A 17,330-nucleotide genomic window follows, 5' to 3' on the forward strand; every position below is an offset into this window, starting at 1 on the left:
TTGTGGACAGACACGTGGTCGTTGTGGACAGACACGTGGTCGTTGTGGACAGACACGTGGTCGTTGTGGACAGACACGTGGTTGTGGTAGACAGACACGTGGTTGTTGTGGACAGACACGTGGTCGTTGTGGACAGACACGTGGTCGCTGTGGACAGACACGTGGTTGCTGTGGACAGACACGTGGTTGTGGTAGACAGACACGTGGTTGTTGTGGACAGACACGTGGTTGTTGTGGACAGACACGTGGTTGTTGTGGACAGACACGTGGTTGTTGTGGACGGACACGTGGTCGTTGTGGACGGACACGTGGTCGTTGTGGACGGTCACGTGGTCGTTGTGGACGGACACGTGGTCGTTGTGGACGGACACGTTGTCGTGGTGGAGAGACACGTGGTCGTGGTGGAGAGACACGTGGTCGTTGTGGACAGACACGTGGTCGTTGTGGACAGACACGTGGTCGTTGTGGAGAGACACGTGGTCGTTGTGGACAGACACGTGGTCGTTGTGGACAGACACGTGGTCGTTGTGGACAGACACGTGGTCGTTGTGGACAGACACGTGGTTGTGGTGGACAGACACGTGGTTGTTGTGGACAGACACGTGGTCGTTGTGGACAGACACGTGGTCGTTGTGGACAGACACGTGGTTGTGGTAGACAGACACGTGGTTGTTGTGGACAGACACGTGGTTGCTGTGGACAGACACGTGGTTGTGGTAGACAGACACGTGGTTGTTGTAGAAAGACACGTGGTTGTTGTGGACAGACACGTGGTTGTGGTGGACAGACACGTGGTTGTTGTGGACAGACACGTGGTCGTTGTGGACAGACACGTGGTTGTTGTAGAAAGACACGTGGTTGTTGTGGACAGACACGTGGTCGTTGTAGAAAGACACGTGGTTGTTGTGGACGGACACGTGGTCGTTGTGGACGGTCACGTGGTCGTTGTGGACGGACACGTGGTCGTTGTGGACGGACACGTGGTCGTTGTGGACGGACACGTGGTTGTGGTGGAGAGACACGTGGTTGTCATGGCACAAAGGTTAGCACACTTACCTCACAGTCGAATGGTCCTGGGTCCTGTCCTCCTGAGGTTCTGAGGTTCTGTTTGCAGAGAGCGGTCAGTGTTTGGTGGTCTGTGGGAGCTGTTTGCAGAGAGCGGTCAGTATTTGGTGGTCTGTGGGAGCTGTTTGCAGAGAGCGGTCAGTGTTTGGTGGTCTGTGGGAGCTGTTTGCAGAGAGCGGTCAGTGTTTCGGTGGTCTGTGTCCATACTGACCGCTCCTCCCTCACAGACGGCCCTCAGCTGGGTCTGGTGCCCTGGTCTGCATTACAGAGTCCCCTCGCTCCTCTCCATTAGCCCCCAGCGCATGGTCCACCAGGGAGTCCAGGGCGGGCGGATCCGCTCCACATTAGCCTGGGACGGGCTCTGGCTCTGCTCTGATGACCCACTGGACACGTGGCCCCTGGACACGGGCAATTTTCCAATCAGGACCTGAAGAGTTTTCAGTGTAAACCTGAATCTGCAGAGAAAAGGAAACTCACAGGAAACATTGATCGTCCTGGTTTAGCCCTGGTTTAGACTTGGTTCAGTCCTGGTCTAGTCCTGGTTCAGACCTGGTTTAGTCCTGGTTTAGTCCTGGTTTAGTCCTGGTTTAGACCTGGTTTAATCCTGGTTTAGTCCTGTTTTAGTCCTGGTTTAGTCCTGGTTTAGACCTGGTTTAATCCTGGTTTAGTTCAGGTTTAGTCCTGGTTTAGTCCTGGTTTAGTCCTGGTTTAGACCTGGTTTAGTCCTGGTTTAGTTCAGGTTTAGTCCTGGTTTAGACCTGGTTTAGTCCTGGTTTAGTTCAGGTTTAGTCCTGGTTTAGTCATGGTTTAGTCCTGGTTTAGTCCTGGTTTTGGCTCTTGGACAGTAAAATGTTGATGAACAAATCCACATTTCACTGTTTTTTCCACCAACATCATATTAATAATCAACGTCATTTCAGCAAAACAGTCGTAAGGACATTTGTCATTGGACGATTCTTGGAAACATTCTTATCAAATGTTTATGAAAGTGGAGCATTCCTCGGTTTCTTCAGCTTGTGCAATGTTCTGCAGAATATTCCAGAAGTTTCACCTTATCACCATCAGATAACGCCATGACGACAGGAAACAACCGCACTGAACCACAACCAGACGGACAGAGTTTATCTTTGTCTTTAAGCGACGCAGTAAATAACGAAACATCTCGATTAAACTGACCTTAGCGACGCCCACTTGGTCCGAACATGTTTTTAAAGAGTTTAGATCGAGTAGAATGAGCCATAAATCTGCACAATCTGAATATTTAATTCACTTTCCAACTTCTGATGTCGTCAAAAAGTGTCTCTGGAGATGATTTTGGTTAATGTACATCATTAAAACGCTGCACATGTGACGTTCACTGATGTGGACAATAATAATTCCCTCACGTCGATGTAATAAACGCCCGAAAATCATTTGTTTGACTTTAGTTTGTGATTTATTTACTTTTTACAGTTTATGTTCACGGCATTTTTGAAAAGCGTTTGTGTTGTTTCTCTTGCATCACTGTCACTGTCAGTACGACAGCGTGCTGAGACCAGGAAGAGAACCATAAACTGTTGAGTGGTGGCGCCATCTACAGGCTGCAAGGGGAAATGTTGATTTCTAAACTCTGACTTGGTGCTCGAGAGCAAGTTTACCGTGGGGGTGGTCTGTGGGTCCATGGGGGTGGTCTGTGGGGGTGGTCCGTGGGTCTATGGGGGTGGTCTGTGGGTCCATGGGGGTGGTCTGTGGGGGTGGTCCGTGGGTCTATGGGGGTGGTCTGTGGGTCCGTGGGGGTGGTCTGTGGGGGTGGTCCGTGCGGGTGGTCCGTGGGGGTGGTCTTTGGGTCCGTGGGGGTGGTCCGTGGCGGTGGTCCGTGGGTCTGTGGGGGTGGTCTTTGGGGGTGGTCCATGGGTCTGTGGGGGTGGTCCGTGGCGGTGGTCCGTGGGGGTGGTCTGTGGGGGTGGTCCGTGCGGGTGGTCCGTGGGGGTGGTCTGTGGGTCCGTGGGGGTGGTCCGTGGCGGTGGTCTGTGGGGGTGGTCTGTGGGTCCGTGGGAGTGGTCCGTGGCGGTGGTCCCGTCCTGTGGCTCTGCTCGTGCTCCTCTGCAGATCTGCTTTCTCCAATGTGCATATTCTAATTCACTGTTATTGCATAACAACAGCGAGGAGCCGGTCTAAATATCCCCTCCACCAATCAGAGCGCAGCCTGAGTTTCCATTCCGGGAAGTCTGCTGAGTGACAGTGGCCATGGCAACAGCACCATCTCTGCACTGCAAAAACGGACGTCGACACGAGGAGAAAGGAGGCAAATTCAGAATAATGACGAGTTTTAGGTTTTGCATTTTGGAGAAAGTGTTTGTTCAATCTTACAAAATTAAATTGTCTATTGTTTTAATAAAATACATTTGATGCTGATTGGGGGATTTACTGTTGCATACGTAGCTCATTATTCGACTTTTGTTTATTATAAACCAAAATACCGATCTGAAACAACCTGATTCGCCGTGTAAAACGTGTAAACGCAGGTGGCGCAGTGGTTTAAACACACACGAGGCATTTGCCGAATGTCTCAACGCTCGATCCCCCCATTTCACTTTATAACTGTCCGGTTAAATAAAGCTGTGAGGTCATAAGATCCAGAGTAAACCAATTAGAAGAGAAAAACGTCATAAAAAAGTTTAAAGTTCGTCGGCTGTGACGGTTTTGTGCGTCGGTCAAAAAGGTGTGAGTGACAAACAGGCGCGAACACTTATCAGACATCTACTGACAGGACGAGGCAGCGTCCTTGTAGAGACGTGTGCTTTTAGAGACGCGTCCTTCTAGAGACGTTCCTTCTAGAGACGCGTCCTTTTAGAGACTCGTCCTTCTAGAGACGCGTCCTTCTAGAGATGCGTCCTTTTAGAGACTCGTCCTTCTAAAGACGCGTCCTTTTAGAGACACCTCCTTTTAAAGACTCGTCCTTCTAGAGACGCGTCCTTCTAGAGACGCGTCGTTTTAGAGACTCGTCCTTCTAAAGACGCGTCCTTTTAGAGACACATCCTTTTAAAGACTCGTCCTTCTAGAGACGCGTCCTTCTAGAGATGCGTCGTTTTAGAGACTCGTCCTTCTAAAGACGCGTCCTTTTAGAGACACGTCCTTTTAAAGACTCGTCCTTCTAGAGACGCGTCCTTCTAGAGACGTTCCTTCTAGAGACGCGTCCTTTTAGAGACTCGTCCTTCTAGAGACGCGTCCTTCTAGAGATTCGTCCTTTTAGAGACTCGTCCTTCTAAAGACGCGTCCTTTTAGAGACACGTCCTTTTAAAGACTCGTCCTTCTAGAGACGCGTCGTTTTAGAGACTCGTCCTTCTAAAGACGCGTCCTTTTAGAGACACGTCCTTTTAAAGACTCGTCCTTCTAGAGACGCGCCCTTCTAGAGACGCGTCCTTCTAAAGACACATCCTATTAGAGACTCGCCCTTCTGGGGACGCGTCCATTTAGAGACTCGTCCTTCTAAAGACGCGTCCGTTTAGAGACGCGTCCTTCTAGAGACGCGTCCTTCTAGAGACACGTCCTATTAGAGACGAATCCTTCTAGAGACTCGTCCTTTTGAATACTCGTCCATTTAGAGACACGTCCTTCTAGAGACACGTCCTTCTAGAGACTCGCCCTTCTAGAGACGCGTCCTTTAAGAGACTTGTCGTTTTAGAGACGCGTCCTTTTAGATTAGAGACTCGTCCTTCTAGAGACCTTTTACAGACACGCCCTTTTAGAGAGTCGTCCTTCTAGAGACGCGCCCTTCTAGAGACGCGTCCTTTTACAGACTCGTCCTTCTAGAGACCTTCTAGAGACACGTCCTATTAGAGACGCGTCCTTCTAGAGACTCGTCCTTTCAGATACTCGTCCATTTAGAGACGCGTCCATCTAGAGACACGTCATTCTAGAGACTCGCCCTTCTAGAGACGCGTCTTTTTAGAGACTTGTCGTGTTAGAGACGCGTCCTTTTAGATTAGAGACTCGTCCTTCTAGAGACCTTCTACAGACACTCCCTTTTAGAGAGTCGCCCTTCTAGAGACGCGCCCTTCTAGAGACGCGTCCTTTTACAGACTCGTCCTTCTAGAGACCTTCTAGAGACACGTCCTATTAGAGACGCGTCCTTCTAGAGACTCGTCCTTTCAGATACTCGTCCATTTAGAGACGCGTCCTTCTAGAGACACGTCATTCTAGAGACTCGCCCTTCTAGAGACGCGTCCTTTTAGAGACTTGTCGTTTTAGAGACGCGTCCTTTTAGATTAGAGACTCGTCCTTCTAGAGACCTTCTACAGACACTCCCTTTTAGAGAGTCGCCCTTCTAGAGACGTGTCCTTTTAGAGACTCGTCCTTCTAGAGACCTTCTAGAGACATGTCCTTTTAGAGACCTTCTAGAGACCTTCGAGAGACGTGTCCTTCTGTTCAACGTGACTTGTCGTTTGGTTTCCATCTCTTTTCTTGCATAACCACAGTTCCACTCAGATGGACAAAAATAAAACTAAAGTTGTTTTTAAATGATCAGTGTGAAGAACTGGCGAGTGGCGCTGGTCTCACTTTACTTTGTGAGGGAGAAAAAAAGCGTCTCAACACAAAAAGTGAATCAAAAAAACTGTTTTTTTTTGTAGGATATTTTTAAAAGTGTTCAGGACTTTCTAACAAGGACTCATCAAACAAGCGTGAAGTAAGCTAAAAACAGCTCCATGTTTGGTTTTGATGAGGTTAGAAAGTGGTTAAAAGCTAAAAAAAAACTCAATTTAGCATTAAAAAGCAGAAACAAGCGCTCTAAACTCAGGGTTAAAGAGTGTGGAGCTGATTCCCACCGGCCTCTTCTTGAATGCAGGAAATTAAAATATTAGACAAATATTCATGAATCACTTAAAATTCAACTTTGTGTGAATGAGAAGGGAAAACAATTATAACATGGTCTCAAGGCTCTTAAAGGTCAAAAGGTCAACTATTGTGAAAGACAAACGAGTGAAGAATTGCGACATGGAAATGGGTCACTCCGGGCGCGTCCTTTTACCACAGTCATCCTGGAGCAGCAGAGAAGAGGTGAAACTGAGAAGCTTAAGCCTCTCAGAGCGGACACGAGAGAGTGCCAGGAGAAAGAGCCGCTGTCACATTACACTTGTACCAACATCCAGGACAACAAGTGTGCCAGGACAGGACAGGTGACACTGAAGCAAGAGAGTGTGCCAGGACAGGACAGGTGACACTGAAGCAAGAGAGTGTGCCAGGACAGGTGACACTGAAGCAGGAGAGTGTGCCAGGACAGGACAGGTGACACTGAAGCAGGAGAGTGTGCCAGGACAGGACAGGTGACACTGAAGCAGGAGAGTGTGCCAGGACAGGACAGGTGACACTGAAGCAAGAGAGTGTGCCAGGACAGGTGACACTGAAGCAGGAGAGTGTGCCAGGACAGGACAGGTGACACTGAAGCAGGAGAGTGTGCCAGGACAGGACAGGTGACACTGAAGCAAGATAGTGTGCCAGGACAGGACAGGTGACACTGAAGCAAGAGAGTGTGCCAGGACAGGTGACACTGAAGCAGGAGAGTGTGCCAGGACAGGACAGGTGACACTGAAGCAGGAGAGTGTGCCAGGACAGGACAGGTGACACTGAAGCAAGAGAGTGTGCCAGGACAGGACAGGTGACACTGAAGCAAGAGAGTGTGCCAGGACAGGACAGGTGACACTGAAGCAGGAGAGTGTGCCAGGACAGGACAGGTGACACTGAAGCAGGAGAGTGTGCCAGGACAGGACAGGTGACACTGAAGCAGGAGAGTGTGCCAGGACAGGACAGGTGACACTGAAGCAGGAGAGTGTGCTGCATAGTCCATTCACAGTGGTGTCACATTGTACTGTGTAAACCGCTGAATTTAGAGCTGAAGACACATTTTTAGCCAGATTTTCCTCCAATTTTCAGTCACTCCCAGTTATCTCTAGCTGGAAAAAAACACTGCAGCTGCTTCAATCTCATTGTGTGACGCTGTTACAACTGAACTTGCATCTGAATCACAAAGTGTGGACAGCAGAAAGTCATGACCAGAGCCCAGTGGCATTTAAATGTGGAATAAAGATGGACATTGGAGCATGACAGGCGTCTCCGGGATGGACACATCACTTTTAGATTGATTCTTTCCCATATCAGCGCGCTATCTGCAAACTGCACACGTCTTTTCAACAATGTCCTTTCCCAGTTTGAAGCCAATACGTTAAAATGTATCAAGTTTATTGGTTGAGAGGCAAATGTAGCAGGCTGTGATTAGCCGTGGAAATGCAATATATTTAATAGGGCAAAATCCAAATACCGACGCCACGGTAGGCCGCATGTCAACAGCGTTAGCCGGTTTCCCCTGTGTTATTCATGTTTTCAGCCGCACCGCTAACTCTCAATACATCAAGTCTTTAAGTACCAACGGCTCCGCGTCCAAAACAAAAGCCTCCTCTTGGTCTTGTTCTTTTGTGAATCTAAAGTGTCCGGAGCAGAGAGGAAGCGTCACTAAATCATAGTCTCAAGTGGAGTTCCGTATGCGAAGTGAACGATGCATTTCCACGATATCGTTAACACAAACATAAGATGTGAGGGGGAAACAATGGTGTGAAACTGAACCCTGGAGGAACAACGCGCCGGCCGCGAGATCAAGCCGTTTTCAGAGCGACGGGCGACGCGCTGCGATAACGACAACCAAAACCAGCAAAATTACAAAAACAAATGAATTTAAAGGTCGTGCTAAAGGGGAAGGATATTGTTAAAAGTCATACTATGCAACATTTTATTGGAAAAAATACCAACTAGGACTGTTACAATAACCCTCACAATAACATCGCGAGCTTCTTCACTAACGCTAGATAAAACGGAGCTAACTACATAGACCATGATCCTTTGCTCCATTTCAGCTCAGACATCATGAAGATACAACTGTTATGAAGCACTTTTGGATTAAATGTTTTTATTGTTAGATAAGTCTAAATATTTCTTTTCTTTAACGCTTTATAATAACTACACTTATTCCTGCCTTAAAGAATGAACAAATACTTAAAGCACCCCCTACAGGTCAGACGACCCTTTGAAGTAAAATGCAGTTAAGATAAATATATTTTGAATTTTGATAAAAGTTATTAAAATGTTACCACACAATAGCAAATTTTCTAGGTTCATTTTTTCTCTTCCTGTTTGTAATTGATGACATCACACTAGGAAATTACCCAGCAAACACTGGGCTAAAACTCAGTTAATGTCACACTTGGGACAATAAAGGAATATCTTATCTTATCTTATCTTATATAATATACGAGAGCAACTTTATTGTGTTAAATTAATGATTAGAGTCAAAAAAGTTGTTTCTTTGTTTAAATTCTGCATAAACTTTGACTGAAATGAGTGTCCCTGGTGTGATGTCACTTCCTGTATAAGTGTCCCTGGTGTGATGTCACTTCCTGTATGAGTGTCCCTGGTGTGATGTCACTTCCTGTATAAGTGTCCCTGGTGTGATGTCACTTCCTGTATAAGTGTCCCTGGTGTGATGTCACTTCTTGTATAAGTATCCCTGGTGTGATGTCACTTCCTGTCTTTTTCTACAGTTCTTTCAACGTTTTCTCCACAAATACCTGCTCGATTGGTGTAAAACTATAATATATATGTACAACAGGTATAAATACACCAAATAAAGTCAAAATTAGAGAATGGTGAAAACCTGTCACACGCACTTTAAGCCTGAATCATGCTTAATAAACTGTGTTCATATGATTTAAGTCTTTGTTCATGCTTTGTTAAGGCAAATGAAAGTGTAGTTCTAATATAGTGGCACCAAACTGTTTGTGTTTACCTTCTTACCCTGTCGTTACCTGGAGTGTCTCATTCTGAACTCGGTGCTCATGTATTTTCCTGTTGGAGAGAGGATTAAAGACTCGCACAAAGCCCGGGCCGTACGCGCCGCACACGCCTCCCTCGGACGCAGAAACCCGACCCGGCTCGACCACTACGCCTTCAATTATTCAGGCTGCTTTGGCTGAAAACCCGATCGCCGCCACAGGATAGACCGACCTGCCCCCGCACCCGCCGAAGCGCCCGCCACTCGCCGCGGCAACGGGAGCAGGCGGCCGCGGGCGGGAAAGGCGATACGCGGCCTCGGCCTGAGCGGCGTGTCCGACTGAACAGCAGAATGAGTAAAGCAGCGCTGCAGGAGTCGCACGACCAACTGAGATGGCGACTTAACTCACGTTTTAGATTCTGTTACTGACCGTTGAACTCTTTTGGTGTCGGGGGTCGCGAGATGATTTCAAGATGATATTTAGTATTACATCCATTTTCTTATTGAAACCATGCGTTTACTGAAGGTAACACAATAAAATACAACAACATTTAAATAAACCTATTTTTAAAAGGTTTACCGTATTTTCTGGACTATAAGTCGCACTGGAGTATAAGTCGCACCAGCCAAAAAATGCATAATCGAGAATCAAAAACATATATAAGTTGCACTGGAGTATGAAATGTGGTTGCAACAGTGAAAATAACAAATAATATCACATATAAGTCGCTCTGGAATATAAGTATATAAGAATAAATATAAGTATCAGTCGCTCCCCGTCCAAAACTATGAAAAAAGGTGTAACTTATAGTCCGGAAAATACGGTACTTGAAATGATTACAGATGTCTTTCACTTTACTGTGGGGGTCTTAAGTCAGCTGCACAGTTATTTCGGGGGTTCTGAGCTGAAAGGTTCAGGCTGTGGGGAAATGTGTCCTCTGTATTTGAGCCGTCCTTCAGAGCTGCTGGGTCCTCCGGTCAGGACCAGCTCCAGGTCTTTGTGCATGTTTTGAACTGTTGGGGGGGGGGGCTGGGGTCCAGAGGAAACCCCCCCAGGCTCCGTGTAGAAAGATCCGGCCCTGGAGTCAAATCTGGAACCTTCTTGCTGTGAGGAGAGCGTGCAAGAGCCACTGCGCCACACTAATGCTGACATGAATAGATTTGCTTCTAAATGAACGACTTAAATTAACCTGATGGCGCCACCTGCTGGACACATGTCGACGCTCCGCCTGAAGGTTACACAGTGCATCTTTAACTCTTTCAGACTGTATATCTCAAAGTGAATCCTGTGTGTAGAAGTCACATGTTTCCTCTGTTTCAGCCTCAGTGCGCCCTCTACTGGCAGATGTCACGTGCTTTTGTCCAGTCGAGCCTCTGTCAGTAAAAGAGTTTGGAGGAAGAAGTTTGAATATTACATGTTTGAAATGGCACGGATTAAAAGTCTGTACAGTTTATGTTCATGAAGGAAAAAACAAACAAAATTGAATCAAAAATCGACATTTGTAGTCCTCCCGTGTCCCCCAGTCCTACCGGGGCTCGATCTCGTCAGATCTCAGAATGTGGTTAGCACTTGGCTGGGAGACCGCTGGAACATGAGGTGCCACAGGGGGCGGTAGTGCACACTGTTGTTGTGTCCTTGGGCAAGACACTTGACCCGCCTTGCCTCCAGCGTCTGTGAACGTGAATAGGCCATAGGCTGTAGCCTGTATCGTTCAAGTTCGCTACACCTGTCACAAGACTAAAAAATTACTTCAAATATAAAATTATCATTGTACCATTAGCTCATGACCAAAAGTTCTCCACTCGTATCGCGCCAGTTTTTTTACGGTGATAACTTAAATGCGGAACTATATTCTCAGCCTGATAGCGCAATATCCCTACGCCTGAATCATTCCGCCTCTGAATCAGCCAATCAGGGGAGAGATTACTACAACAACATCAAACATGGCTGCTCCCGCGGAGCGGCATGTTGTCACTCGAGCCGATAGAAAACACTATGAAAATATGGATTACACGTGCATCACACACATTTCATCGGTAGAAAAAGAACAAACACAGCCACAGACTGTTGTCCGCTGGAGGAAGCTGTTGTCCGCTGGAGGAAGCTGTTGTCCGCTGGAGGAAGCTGATGTCCTCTGGAGGAAGCTGTTGTCCGCTGGAGGAAGCTGATGTCCTCTGGAGGAAGCTGATGTCCTCTGGAGGAAGCTGTTGTCCGCTGGAGGAAGCTGATGTCCTCTGGAGGAAGCTGTTGTCCGCTGGAGGAAGCTGTTGTCCGCTGGAGGAAGCTGGTGACTTGTGCTCGGAAGTGAATAGAAATTGACGGAATAGACCGCGCGTTAGCGGCAGCTGTTTGTGTCACAACGATGACTTCGCCAAACAAAACTATCCTACGTCTTCTGTGGCTTCTTCGGACGGAAATCTTTCTCATTTCTGGAAAGTAACAAGCCAGGCTTTCACCCTACATGCTATAGACGTTTCACCCTACATGCTATAGACGTTTCACCCTACATGCTATAGACGTTTCACCCTACATGCTATAGACGTTTCACCCTACATGCTATAGACTTTCACCCTACATGCTATAGACGTTTCACCCTACATGCTATAGACGTTTCACCCTACATGCTATAGACGTTTCACCCTACATGCTATAGACGTTTCACCCTACATGCTATAGACGTTTCACCCTACATGCTATAGACGTTTCACCCTACATGCTATAGACGTTTCATTGACAAGAAACGAATTACTAGTGCTGAAAAGAAGGTGAATCTACCACATCAACTCTGCCACCTTCTCCCAAACGACTGAGATCTACCACAGATGTAAAGACAAAATCATCTAAAAAGTCAAGCGATGTACTTCCTGCAGTTTGCATCATTTGCAGAAGGTTGATCGCTGTATCAAAGAGGCTCTCAAGACAAAGAAAGATAAATTGGTCCAAGCTGAAACTTGAACTGCTGGTGAGTAGATTATATACTGATTCTTGCATGTGTGTTTTCTCTTGCTCGTGGTAAATAGGACTAATCACAGTGAAATAAGTTGGCGAAAATATACATAGATAAGATAAGATATTCCTCTATTGTCCCACGTGGGGAAATTTCATTGGTGCAACGCAGGAAGATACAGAGGTAGATACAGAAGAACAGATCACTTATAGGAAGTCTGAAAACACTTTCAGTAGAAGATCTCCTATAAATAAATAAAAACTCCCATAGACAAATGAATAAATAAATACATAAATACCATTGCATGTGATCACGACAGTAATTGCACATGAATATGTGTCACGACAGCACATAGATTGCACATGAATTTCACAGTAATTGCACATGAATTCCAACAGCAATTGCACATAAAATAATCCTTTATTGTCCCACATGGGGAAATTTCATTGATGCAACGCAGGAAGATCCAGAGGTAGATACAGAAGAAAAGAACAGATCACTATAGGAATATGTGCCTAGTTTATTACATGTAGGTGTAGATGTAATGTACGTAAGACTGTATGATGATGTGAGTTGAATAAAAGGGCAATACAACTTTTGCGATTGTTTACTGATTGTGCTCACCCTTGATTGAAATTCTTTTACTTCTCCTTTACTAGGAAGTTTGGTCAAAGCAGCTGAATCAAGAGCAGATGAATCCATCCTGATGTGTACCAGAGGTAAAGATTGTGTTGCCATTGAAGGCACCTCTATCACAAGAGGTGTTACAAAGAATACACAAGCTTTCTGACAAAGAAGACAAGTGATGAAAGGTAACATTTTGGTAATCAAATAAAATATATATATTTCCATATATTTAGATAAATTCATAATTTAATTGAAAATTATTGTAATGACTACACGATAATTTTAAAGACGTTTGAATCAAAGCAAATTTCTGTTTGTAGTGAGCTAGTATATTTCAATCACTGACCAATCACTGCATTTCCTTGCTTTATACAGGTGACCTAAAGTCTGGGAGTACGGCGATGCATATACAGCATTCTGTGACACTGTGTCATCCGGACACGACTGATTGAAAATCAGGAAATCCTCAGAAGATGCTCTTGTCCCTGTTCCAGAAATTCATCAAAAAACACCCTGGTCATGGAAGTTACCGGTAATTAAATTATTCTTATTGTTTATGAAAGAAAACAAGAGACGATCAGATAAACATCACAGCTATGTTTATTCATGAAATTTCATTCAAGATCAAACCAATCCAGTTAGCTACAGGAGTCTACATATTTTCATTCATTTATTTATTTATACAGGGAAAACCCAGTGAAAAAAGTGGTTACCCTGTTAAAACACAACACAAAATAAACAACAAACATAGGATACTAAAACACAAATAAAATAATAATTCTAAAACTAAAACACAAATAAAATAGTAATCTATCAATACTCTAATTTTTACAGATCCGATCTTCTGAAGAAGAGATTACAGCGAGACTTACCACAGCTGAATATTCACAAACCACCAAGAAGAAACCTGAGTGAAATGGTTTCCACGGAGACGACAGGACTTCTCCACCAGGATTTTTCAACTGAAACTGATATGTCAGTTTCTGAGATGTCATGTAGTGATGGAGAAATGGTGCCAGAAAGTGGTAAAGATGCAGCACTGCGAGAGCTCTCAAGGACAGTTTACAGTGCAGGTGTATTACTGAAACAAGCGGTCAAGAGTGCCCCTAGGATGGATGTAAATCTGCCTCCTACATCAGAGGATCTAAATGTTTCCTCTGCCAGAAAGATTGTGCCAATTGAACTTTATAACTTACTAGCTTGGTGTGTAGGTGCTAGTGATAAATTGACATTGTCTAACATGGTAAATGTATCCGAGGAGGTTGATCTTTGTTTACTGTCAATTTGCCAAGATATATATTTGTCCTCAAAAGGTAAAAATCAAACCAGTGTTGTACTTACACATTTTGACATCAATCATACTTATATCATTCCTCTGTTTGTATGTATATCCTATTCTGCAGAAAGTTTGCCTTATACTAGCTCGAAAGATACACATGTTAATTAACCTGTTTATCACGCTGTAAATACTGCTTTTATGATTGTAATTATTTGTTCATATTGAAAATACATTACATAAAATTATATCCGTTCTATAGAATAAAACCTTTACCAATAGCCTATGTTTTCTTTCTTCAAATGGGCAACTGGTGTTGAAAGGGTTAAAATACTACTTTTAGATTATGTTTTTATAGTGTAGTATGAATCAAGAATAGAGAATTTGTAATTGTTGAAGCATCAGTTGAATACTAAATGTGGAGTAAGAGTTTTCAAGTGCGTAACGATAACATGCAAAATTGTTAAAATTGTTTTTTTTTTCTTACGTTTGCACATAAACTGAAGCACCCAGAGTCTCACCACTTTACATCCTCCAAGAAAGTAGTAATGTCTCTGAGAATCTGAATTTCTGAAGTAATCAATCAAAGAATGAAAAAAATAAGAAGGTATGAAGATGGGTGTACACCCCAATTTGTCACATATTTGGGTAAACTGGCAACTTCGACACCTATTTTCTCAAATACTGGCAGAAATCATGCGGAGAACTTTTTCCCCAGCTCAAGTACATCTTTGAGATTGGAAAACCACTTTTGAAAAGTAGTCTTGATGTGGTGGAGCGAAATTCATTTTCTAGCCACATTCTGAGTTACAGCCTATGGCCTAGAATGTGGGACAAATCCATTCCCTGACGTTTCTTCCGCCGTTTCTTTCAGTCAATTCATTACAATTTGAGCATGTGAAATGTGATCATATTGTTTGTTGTTGTCGTCAGCGTTATTCTAATTGTTTTAATCGTTAATAGTTCCCAATAGTTCTCTCTGAGTCTGAAATAAAGCTCTGACGTCACTGCTGTATTGATTGTCCTCGTAATAATTGGTCCCAGGTTTTCAAGTCAAGCGATGACGCAACGCGGCCGACGGCGCCGTAAGGAAACTCCCTTTTATGTTGACATCAGTGTAATCAAATCAACGTGCAGGACGATATCGCGTCTCGTACAGGGCAAAGCGGTCAGAATCGCCTGTGGTCAGGGGCAGTCTGACCGTCACTCACACCATGAGTCTCACTGTGGAGCAGAGAACCGCTTTAATCACATCTACAGGAGTGAACTTGGATTAAATGAACTTAAATTCAAAAGTTAGAATATATTTACTTTATTAAAATGACCATGGATACAGTTGCTACTCTGTATCCTGCGATTTTGGCATTTGCTGACCCTTCCGGACCTGCCTTGCGACCTTTTATTGAAATGCGGCGTAATTTGGTCTGCGTTTTTGAGTAAGTCTGAGAAAGCACCTGAAAGCTCTAAACTAGTGACAATATGTAGCAAAGTAATCAGCTTATAATTATTTAAAAAGGAACTGGGAGTTTACGTCGTATTTCCTCGCACAGGGGCAGAGCCAGACGTGGAGGAAGGCGGACAAAGGTAAATCAGAGCGATCTTGGACAGAAGAGCGTGTTTCTTACAGTCCGACTCGTATTCACAGAGAAATGAGTCTCACGAGGACCTGAATTTGGACGCAGATGCGCACGTGCGATACGGCCTTTTGTAACCCGACCGGCGGGTGAAAAGACAACCCGCGCATCGCTAACAGTCGCCACTGAGACCACCTACAGGAAGTTCAAACACATAATAAATAACACATTCATTTTAACGTAGAGGAGCTGATCTGTTCGGAGTTATAATGCACCAAATACAGATATGAAGACAAGGTGAAATATTCATGAATGGCTAACAATAACAGTGCGCTACATGCTACCGCTACGCTAGGACGAGGAACAGTGTTTGCCCGTGCACAGCAGACCACGCCCCTCGCTGTCTGTGTTTGTGGTTTGCTTCTGGTTTTAGCCCGACATATGGGCCGAGTATAGACCTGGTTTAGTCCAGACTGAATCCGGTCTAGAGGCTGTTTACTCCTGGTTTACTCCTGGTTTACTCCTGGTTTACACCTGGTTTACTCCTGGTTTACTCCTGGTTTACTCCTGGTTTACTCCTGGTTTACACCTGGTTTACTCCTGGTTTACTCCTGGTTTACTCCTGGTTTACACCTGGTTTACTCCTGGTTTACACCTGGTTCACTCCTGGTTTACTCCTGGTTTACACCTGGTTTACTCCTGGTTTACTCCTGGTTTACACCTGGTTTACTCCTGGTTTACTCCTGGTTTACTCCTGGTTTACACCTGGTTTACTCCCGGTTTACACCTGGTTTACACCTGGTTTACTCCTGGTTTATACCTGGTTTACTCCTGGTTTACTCCTGGTTTACTCCTGGTTCACTCCTGGTTTACTCCTGGTTTACACCTGGTTTACACCTGGTTTACTCCTGGTTTGCACCTGGTTTACTCCTGATTTACTCCTGGTTTACTCCTGGTTTACTCCTGGTTTACACCTGGTTTACACCTGGTTTACTCCTGGTTTACACCTGGTTTACTCCTGGTTTACACCTGGTTTACTCCTGGTTTACTCCTGGTTTACACCTGGTTTACTCCTGATTTACTCCTGGTTTAAACCTGGTTTACTCCTGGTTTACTCCTGGTTTACACCTGGTTTACACCTGGTTTACACCTGGTTTACTCCTGGTTTACTCCTGGTTTACACCTGGTTTACTCCTGGTTTACTCCTGGTTTACACCTGGTTTACTCCTGGTTTACTCCTGGTTTACTCCTGGTTTAAACCTGGTTTACTCCTGGTTTACACCTGGTTTACTCCTGATTTACTCCTGGTTTAAACCTGGTTTACTCCTGGTTTACTCCTGGTTTACACCTGGTTTACTCCTGGTTTATACCTGGTTTACTCCTGGTTTACTCCTGGTTTACTCCTGGTTCACTCCTGGTTTACTCCTGGTTTACTCCTGGTTTACACCTGGTTTACTCCCGGTTTACACCTGGTTTACACCTGGTTTACTCCTGGTTTATACCTGGTTTACTCCTGGTTTACTCCTGGTTTACTCCTGGTTCACACCTGGTTTACTCCTGGTTTACTCCTGGTTTACACCTGGTTTACTCCTGGTTTACTCCTGGTTCACTCCTGGTTTACTCCTGGTTTACACCTGGTTTACTTCTGGTTTACTCCTGGTTTACACCTGGTTTACACCTGGTTTACACCTGGTTTACTTCTGGTTTACTCCTGGTTTACTCCTGGTTTACGCCTGGTTTACGCCTGATTTACTCCTGGTTTACACCTGGTTTACACCTGGTTTACTCCTGGTTTAAACCTGGTTTACGCCTGGTTTACGCCTGGTTTACTCCTGGTTTACACCTGGTTTACACCTGGTTTACTCCTGGTTTAAACCTGGTTTACTCCTGGTTTACACCTGGTTTACACCTGGTTTACTCCTGGTTTACACCTGGTTTACTCCTGGTTTACTCCTGGTTTACACCTGGTTTACTCCTGGTTTACACCTGGTTTACTCCTGGTTTACACCTGGTTTACTCCTGGTTTACTCCTGGTTTACTCC

General features: G+C 45.0%; 1 long non-coding RNA gene across 1 annotated transcript; it reads left to right on the forward strand.

Moving 5' to 3' along the window:
• Nucleotides 1-11,552: 11,552 nt before the first annotated feature.
• LOC140364378 (uncharacterized) lies at nt 11,553-13,978 on the forward strand. Its single transcript, XR_011927687.1, has 4 exons — nt 11,553-11,826; nt 12,471-12,623; nt 12,814-12,970; nt 13,273-13,978. It is a non-coding gene; the product is annotated as an uncharacterized lncRNA (long non-coding RNA).
• The last annotated feature ends 3,352 nt before the right edge of the window (nt 13,979-17,330 follow it).

The sequence above is a fragment of the Eucyclogobius newberryi genome, unplaced genomic scaffold, assembly GCF_026437365.1.
Source record: "Eucyclogobius newberryi isolate DKJ021-1_F unplaced genomic scaffold, fEucNew1.0.hap1 SCAF_1, whole genome shotgun sequence".
Classification (NCBI taxonomy): Eukaryota; Metazoa; Chordata; class Actinopteri; order Gobiiformes; family Gobiidae; genus Eucyclogobius; species Eucyclogobius newberryi.